At 43.3% G+C, this 9,031-nt stretch overlaps 1 pseudogene; it reads right to left on the reverse strand.

Moving 5' to 3' along the window:
- Positions 1–5,525: 5,525 nt before the first annotated feature.
- Positions 5,526–8,501, reverse strand: LOC129683549 (glyceraldehyde-3-phosphate dehydrogenase-like; annotated as a pseudogene).
- Positions 8,502–9,031: the final 530 nt, after the last annotated feature.

The raw sequence follows: 9,031 nt of genomic DNA on the forward strand, positions 1-9,031 counted from the left end.
CTCCTTATAGGTCTAGTATCCACTTACAAGTGAGATATACCATGTGTGTCTTTCTGCTTCTGGAATACCTCACTCAGGATGATCTTTTCTAGATCCCACCATTTGCCTGCAAATTTCATGATTTCCTTGTTTTTAATTGCTGAGTGGTATTCCATTGTGTAAATGTACTACAATTTCTGTATCCATTCCTCCATTGAGGGACATCTGGATTGTTTCCAGCTTCTGGCTATTACAAATAAAGTTGCTGCAAATGTGGTTGAGCAAATGTCCTTGTATACTTGAGCATATTTTAGATATATTCCTAGGAATGGTATAGCTGGATCTTGAGGAAGTACTATTCCTAATTGTCTGAGAAATCACAAAACTGTGTAGCCCAGGCTGACCTCGAACTCATGATCCTCCTGCCTTTGTCACCACAACCAGCCCTATTTGCACTTTTATGAGCACTCTTCCCAGCACTCTTAGCTGGCCCAGCTAAGTGAAGGGATAGAATCAGAATCAGGGAGACTGAAGAGCCTGTTTCTACTGTCCAGGGCAGAGATGCCAGGCTAAGGGGTCAGAGGGCAGTTGGAGGATACCAATGGAAAGAGAAAGTGGAGTGACCAAACCCAAATATCATTAGGAACTGATAAGACTCGCTGGTGAGAGGGACGGAAGCAGAAACAGCTGTTTGCTTACTGAACAGCTTAGTAGGTGGTGAGTCACTGAGGTAGAGAAGCCTGGGGCAAGACAAGGTTAAGGCTACAAAAGGAGCTGTCTTCCCTGGCTTTTTTTTCCTCCTCCCTGACTTCTGGTGCTGTTTCCTGTCTCCCTTCTCTCTATCCACAGGCGTGCAGTCCTTTCTTGTTCTATTCTTACTGCTTCCCCCCCTCTCTCCATGGGGCATTTTGGCTATTCCTGGGAGACTTTAATCAATACCACCTACAGGCCAGTTCTTACCGACTGTTGACACTTGGCCCTGTTCCTCACCAGCGTCCCGAAACTGTTCTCTGCTAGAAATTCCAACCAAGGATCCAGGCCTCCCTTAGTCCACGCTAGCCAGGCCCAACCCTCAGAGCTACTTACAGTAAGTATTCTCTAGGCCTTTGAGCGGCTCAGCCATCTACCCACCTCCCTTGTCCTTGCATCCTCCCACTTCTACTTCACAACCCCCCTCCCCGAGCCCCACGCTTGTTGGATAACAGTTTTAAGAAAGGCCACAGAGCAAAAATTTAAAAGGGAGCAGAGGACTTAGGATTCCAAATAGCACTGATAGATGACATAATCCAGCTGGAAAGTCCTATTTTCAAGACACTATTCTTAGATTATGCGAAATATTGTGAGGTGATCTGAACGAATTAATGGTTGGGGTACTTTTTAATGGACTCGAACATGTTCTAGAGGAAAACAGAGTGTGTGGGAGGGGAACCCTTAGCATCAGGGCCTCACTCTTTCCATATTACTGTTGTCCATCGCTTGCCATTTGCTCTTGGGTAATAGGTCCTTGCTACCTCAGTGTGACAGTTTTCTCATCAGTCAAATGGCTGTACAGGTTAATATTGTCCCTGCCCAGCTCACAGGGATTTTTTTCATCATAAGGTGGGAACAGTGGGGAGCTTATTACCATCAATAGTATCAGAGAAGAGGTGGATGAATTCAGATAGAATATCTAACAAATATAACAGAATAATCAAGAACCAGGTGAAGGGTTTAAGATTTGAACTTCTGTTGATACTACTACTATGGTAACACATCAAAGAAGTCAGACAATTAAGAAAAATTACCTAAAGCCACTTGAAAATAAATCAACACTGATTTTTGATTTAGAAACCTCTGACCTTAAAAGGACATGCAAAAAAATGTTTCAAACATACCAGGTTTACTTTCCTTAGTTTCTGCCTTGCTCAGCTAGTTACGTTTTCTGCATTGCCTTATAGACATAACAAGAGAAGCTTCAAAAGCCCATGCTTTCAAAAATGATTTTTTTTCCATTTTTAATAAAGGCTACAAAAACGCTTTTCAGCGATAACAAGCATGAAGGGATGGGGTTTGAAATAGAGCTTCATTGTCTGAAGCAATTTAAAAGGCTTGGACTTGTTGCAGTATTTTCATTTGGTGAATATTACTAGTCATAGCCTTAATTTATTAATGTACAGTCTGGAATCAGAAACGAAATCTCCAATAATAACTGGGTGAAAGAGCTTTCACTCTCGGGGCAGGGCCAAGCTCTGCAGGCTAGAGGGGGGGACACAAAATGAATTTTGATCTATCTTTTTCTAAAGGAAATTGACAGCAGACATTCCTATCTCTTTCTAACAACTGGAGCTGACTATAATTGGAACACAAAGGCCAGTCATTCGGCTCTCCCACCCCTGGCCTTTCCCGCAGCTTCCACACTACGGAATGAATGCTGGCAGCCCTGAATCATTTTCAAGTCACTGGGAATGCTTTGCCGTCAGCAGAGCTTGTATTCATGTCTACTTTCTTCAGTGCAGGGGTGATTCACCTGTGTTCCAAGCTGAAGAATCACAGGACATTATTATTGAAAGGGTTCTGAGCAACCCTGTCTAGACCAGTGGCTTTCAGCCCTGACTGAACATTAGAATAACTATGGGCCTTTTTAAAGAGCTAATGATGCCCAGGCTATACCCTCAAAGATTCCAGTTTAGTTGGTTTGGTCTTGGCTTTCCTAGTTTTGAAAAGCACCCCCAGGAGACTCTGACATACAAATAACCACAGTTAGAAGCCACCACCCCTCGTGTAACCTTTTCATTAAATAAGCAAATGCAGATGCAGAATAGCCAGCTGGGCGACTGCAGGTCTCCATGACTTACAAGGCGTTCCCCTGCTAAGAGAAGTTTCCCAAAACTTTACAGTAAAGCAAAAGAGGACTTGTGGCAGCTACTTGATGACTCAGCAAAACACTGAGGCATCTGACTCTGGGAGAAGAGAGCTACAATCTTACTTACTGCCATTAATTAAAAAAAAATATATACATATATTTAAATCTATAAGGTCCAGGTGTTGACTTGTAAAAAATGTGATATAGTACACATGAATTTTGCATTAAAAGATAAAAATTATCTTTGTTCATTGAAGAGGATATGCCCAAGGGATACATGATTTTACTGCCCTCTGAAACATATTTTAAAAATAGTAAATTTATGTCAGTATTTATTCTCTCTCCCCCCCCTTCTTTTCCTCCTCTTGCTTTCTCCCTTTTCTCTCCCTCTATTTCTGCTTCTAATAGGTCACTTGTCTTCTTTTGCCTCACTTTTGTAGCTAACTTTAGCATCCTTCCAGCTACCTTGTTAATGAAAAATAAAACTTTGACTGGCTTCCCAAGTATTTATGTAAAAACTCTGAGTGTAAGATTATGAGACTTATGTTTCAACACTTGCAAATGATGTAAATTTTATGAGGGCATTTTAAAAAATACCCAGAAAGCTTTAATTGGTCTGTCCAGATGTAATTTACTGTTTGCCAGAAATATTATTCATCAACCAACCACATTCAAAACCCATAAAGCTGTGGAATTTTGTTTCAGGCAAAAAAGCTGTAACAAAGATCTAGCTGACTCTCCTTGAAAAACTTAAAAATAGGCGGCCAAGATATATGATGGTTAGCTTGCCCTGGTGGTGCTGGTGAGCTGCCCAGCTTGCTACCCAGGCCCAGATCCGGGCTTTGAGCTGGCCCCCCTCAAAATCTACATCATCTGTGAACCATCGGAGTTCATGAAAAGGCCAGTCCTGCTGATTCAAAGCTGCAGGATCTCCAAGACACAGGCAACAACAGGATAAACCAGAGGAATCCCAGTGAGGGTCCAATATTGATAATATGGCAGAAGCCAGAAGCCTCAAACCAAACCAACGACTCGTCACAATAAACATTCGCAAGTGAAGATGTGTGGAGAGAGGGGTATACCGTGGGTCATGACGTCACCACAACGAGCTTCCATGATGAGATGCTTTCTGTGCCTTGTTTTTTAGTTTTGGGTTGTTTGTTTGCCTTTTAGGAGAGGTTGCAAGGGCTGAGCCTGGCTACAGAGATGGGGAGACAAGTGGGGTTGGGGTGCATGAAGTGAAATTCACAAAGAATCAATACAAAGTTGGGGAAAAAAAGATATGTGGTGGTTATTTGACACCAGGAGAGTGACCTATGAAACAATGGAGCTCTCCAATTGTCCCAGCCATCTGCCTCAAAGGTTTCTTCCTAGACACAGGGAGGAGGTCTCCCTGAGTTGAGGAGTTGGAACTGGAATTACAGGACAGCAAGACAGAGTTCTCAGGAGAGACTGTCAGAGAAGGCACAGCTGCACAGACAACCGGAAAGTGTGAGAGACTTGTTAAATCTTCAGCCAGAGTCTGAACAGGATATAGAGAGGAAAGCCACCTGCAGCTGATGTAGGACTAGGGGAAATAACACTTCTTGCTCACACAGGTGAGAAGTGGCTCGTGTTCCCATCAGCCCGAGTGGAAAACCTCTTGCTTCGTAGCTCATCGAGTGCAGAATTTGTAGTGAGGGAAAGAAATTAGCCCTAATCTAATTTTAAACTTTAACAAAGCTTTAACGTGCAGCCCAGAAGAATCAACCTGTTTCCAGAACACTGCACACTCAACTCAGCCCTGAAACTATTTATGAGAATATGAAAATAACCATCGGACCACAAGGACGATTTTACGACTGCTATCTAATCCAAGATTACTAAGTGTCTAAAGAAACAAGCACACAAAAGAATTATAACAGCAAAACATTAGCCCCAAGTGACAGAGATGTTAGATTCACAGACAAGGGCATTTGTCATTATTCCTGTCATTGTTATACTCCACATGTTCAAGAAGGTGAAGGGAAAATTAAACATGTTAAAGAAATACATTTAAAATGACCTGACTAGAACTTTCTTTGATTAAGTGCCTGAAATCTGTGGTAAATAGTGGGTTAGACCTAAATAAAGTAGAATCAGTGAGCTTCAGGGCACAGCATTATAATCCATCTCTAATGAAACCAGGCCTGGAATAAACAGACAGAAACACCTAAGATCTTCAAGTGGTCCAACACACATGTAATTGGAGAAATGACATTTTTTTTCTTTCTTTCTTGTTTTTGTGGATACAGTGAGCTTTACTGATGATGTTCAAGACAGTAGGGCTCCCTGGCCCCTCCCACTATTCTGGGAGTCTGGGATGGAAACTATGAGGTAGAAATGCTCAGAGTCAGGGGTTGAGCTGGGACAGACACTCCTCATCAGACGAGGGCTTCTCTCTTGCTCTCCTGTCCTTGCTGGGGTGGATGGTCCAGGGCTTCATACTCCTTGGAGGCCATATAGGCCATGAGGTCGACCAACCTGTTGCTATAGCCAAATTCATTGTCATACCAGGAAATGAGCTTTACAAAGTTGTCATTGAGGGTAATGCCAGCCCCAGCATCAAAGGTGGAAGAGTGGGAGTCACTGTTGAAGTCAAAGGAGACAACCTGGTCCTCAGTGTAGCCCCAGATGCTCTTTATGGGCCCTCGGATGCCTGCTTCACCACCTTCTTGATGCCATCCTACTTGGCAGGTTTCTGCAGTCGGCATGTCAGATCCGTTGGGAACAACAGACACGTTGGGAATAAGGAAGGCCAGGCCAGTGAGCTTCCTGTTTAACTCTGGGATGACCTTGCCCACAGCCTTGGCAGCACCAGTGGATGCAGGGATGATGTCCTGGGCAGCCCCACGGCCATCACACCACAGCCTTCCAGAGGGACCATCCACAGTCTTCTGGGTAGCAATGATGGCATGGACTGTGGTCATGAGTCCTTCCACGAGGCCAAAGTTGTCATGGATGACCTTGGTCAGGGGGGCTAAGCAGGAAGCCTTGCTGACAATCTTGAGTGAGTTGTCATACTTCTTATGGTTCAGATTATTTTCCTAATTTGATGAAAGTTATAAACCCACAGATTGAAAATACTCACCCAAGCCAAAGCATAGGGAAAAAAAAGAAATTCTTACTAAGGTATATAACCGAATTGTCTATGACCAAGAATTCATCAACGCCCTCAGAGGAAGAGAGCATGAAGTTGTTCTGCTCCACTTAGGTTGAGGACTGTCCCCCTTCCCATGAGCCCCTGACCACGGGAGTGGTGCTGGGGTCTGTAAGCCTCTCAAGCAGAGCTCAAGATCCAACCAAAATGTCTATGGATACTGTGTATTTTTTCCTTGTATGTAAATCTCTCTCCTTAACAAAGCAGGTTGACAGGGTAAACAGAAATATCAGATATCAAATTTAAAGAGCATAGGAAATATATTAAGCCAAAATAGATTTTTAAAAATCAAAATGAATTGGACAAAATCCATTATGGAACAAAATCCATTAAGTAATAAAGTATAAAGATAAACGATTAAAAACAGGATCTGACCTTCCACCTCTATGACCATCTCCCTCCCCTCAGTCCCAGCCCTGAGCTCTAGAAAGAGTCCTGACTTCTTGACAGGATTCCTTTCTTCTCTCCCCTCCTTATTTCCTCTACCAGCTCTAACACTCTGCCCCCATCTCCCTGATTTCGTTCTGTACCAAAATAGGAAACTTCCAAAGCCATCTCTCCTTGTTTGAGTTTTCTCACATCTTCCCCTCTTAGCGTCATAAGGAGTCATTTTCCTCAAATCCAGATTACATCTCTTAAATGACTTCCTGTGGGCTATAAGGGGTTACAGAGGAACTGGAATCTTTTTGATGAGATAGTCTCAATGAAATGGATAAACAAGAATAAATGCTAACTTTCCTTTTAGCAAGAAGTTGAAGGGTTTGAGTTTGCTTAGTTTGGATTTTGGTGTGTGTGTGTGTGTGTGTGTGTGTGTGTGTGTGTGTGTGTGTGTGAATTCACTGCAATGCCCTAGAGACTTTGTGTTTTAATAGTGCTGTTTTGTTACCATGGTTGCAAATTTGCATTAGCGTTTTCACAAGGAAACTGATATGTGGTATGAATATCACTCCCACTCTCTCATCTGCCCACGTGCTCCAGACACAGACTGGGTAAACTGGCTGCCAGCCCTGATCTTCTGCATACCCTCCACCCCGAAGGGAGCACACATTTTTAATGGAAAATCTGAAGTTCTCTGCAATATGAAGTTAGGATTGGCTCCTACTCCAAACAAGATTGCTGACCAGCTTTTTTCATGAGGTTCGATAACCCTTTACCTCTTTGGCATGATATATGCATGAGATCACTATGAGATGGTTTATTTATTTAATATCTAAGCTCTCTACAATGCATTTCAAGACAAATATAATCACTGAAGAAGTTATACAGCTTGAAAATTCTGGCACCATTCTTAAAGAAGTTCTTACAAGACAAGTTTGCAAATTATCTATTTTTTATTTTATTTATTTATTTATTTATTTAGAGGAGGAGGTGATGGAGTTCAAGACAGGGTTTCTTTGTGCAGCCCTGGCTGTCCTGGAACTCACTTTGTAGACCAGGATGGCCTCAAACTCACAGAGTTCTGCCTGCTTCTGCCTTCCTAGTGCTTGTATTAAAGGCTTGTGAAATGATATCTTGTTTCTCCTGTTCTAGGTAACATATTTTCTATCCTTTATTCCTCTCCTGCTCCTCTTTTTCTCTCTTCCCCTTGCCAGTTTTTTTTGGGGTTTTTTTTTGTTGTTGTTGTTGTTTGTTTGTTTGTTTTTGTAAAATTTATAACCATCATCCAAACTTGCCTCTCTAAAATCTGAGTCTCAAATCTGATCATAAGCCTGTCTTCTAGTAAGTAAGAAAGCAGCAGGCAAAACCATGCTGACTACCATGCCTCCCCAGGCCTTGCTCTGCTCAAGCTTGAGGGGGGCACTGTTACACGCATGATTACACTCAGGCCAAGATCATGCCTAACTGGTGTCTAATCCTGCATATCCTCTCACGTCTCTCCAGCCACAAACCTGGGTGTGATACTTTAAGGCAGCGGTTCTGTCCTCATTGTACCTAGATTGGAAATCTCAGTGTGTCCCAGTGGCGACAAGATGGTGTCCAAAGCTCCTTTAAAATAGCGCCCGAGGCTCTTCAGGTTCCAGATCCCGCCTCCCACTCTGACCTGATTTCTCATCATCATCCTTGGATCCCTCTCTCTCCATGAACTGGGATTTCGACAGAGCAGTTTCACGACCTCAGGTGCCTGCAGAAGACTCAACACTCAAGTCCGTGCGTTTAAAACTGCTTGAATGCTGATGATTGTGTAGCTGTTTGGTCGAAGAAGAAGCGGGTGATTCATGAGCCCCTAGGGTTCCACCTCCTGGGAGCTCCAAGTAGTCTCGAATCCATCCTTGCCCTCTGGCTCCCGCAGTGGCATGGGCCGCCGCCCACATGCTGCTCTGTGAACAAGATGCTTTTCATGCACAGAAGCAGCGCGTTCGGATCGCCTGAGCCACGGGCGAGTGCAAGGTGTGGCCCTGATTCGTACAGTCCACTGTTTCCCTCGGAGCATCTGAGCTGTTCCAGCGTAACGTCTGAGAAAAGCTGTAAAAAAGCTCCGAAGAGCACAACCGTGCAGGTCATGAGGTCTGCACTGAAACTTCCCCTGTGTCTCATATGACCTCAGATAAAGTCATGTGCCATGGTTGTCAATGATCTCACCGAGAGCTAGTAAGCTGCTGAGTTCTCCAAGATGCGTGTTTCTCCAACTGGGACACAGGGCAATTGTTTAAATGCTATTTAGCAACGAAGTCGCCTGAGCCCATACCAAATCATACTCTAGCAGGGAAAAGAGAGAAAATTCAGAGAGTCAGAGAGAGCCAGGGTTAGTGTTTTAATAGCTTCTGAAGCCAGGCTTAGGTTTGCTAAGGCTCAGAATTTACCCTGCCACGAGCACCCAAGCCAGACTGCAGTCTGTTTCCAGATGTGTTGCAAAAAAAAAAACCAAGATACTTGCCAGTGATTCTTGATAGTTAGCGTTTAGAATTTTAATGTGCAATTTATGGTTTCTTTTCTTTTCTCTTTTTTTTAATAACGATGGGAGATTCCAGGTAAACTATAAAACTTTCATTCATTGGTGTTTCCTTTCTGCTTTCTCAGGTTGGGACATGAAG

The sequence above is a fragment of the Psammomys obesus genome, unplaced genomic scaffold (genome assembly GCF_907164565.1).
Source record: "Psammomys obesus unplaced genomic scaffold, mPsaObe1.curated_primary_1811, whole genome shotgun sequence".
NCBI classification, from domain to species: domain Eukaryota; kingdom Metazoa; phylum Chordata; class Mammalia; order Rodentia; family Muridae; genus Psammomys; species Psammomys obesus.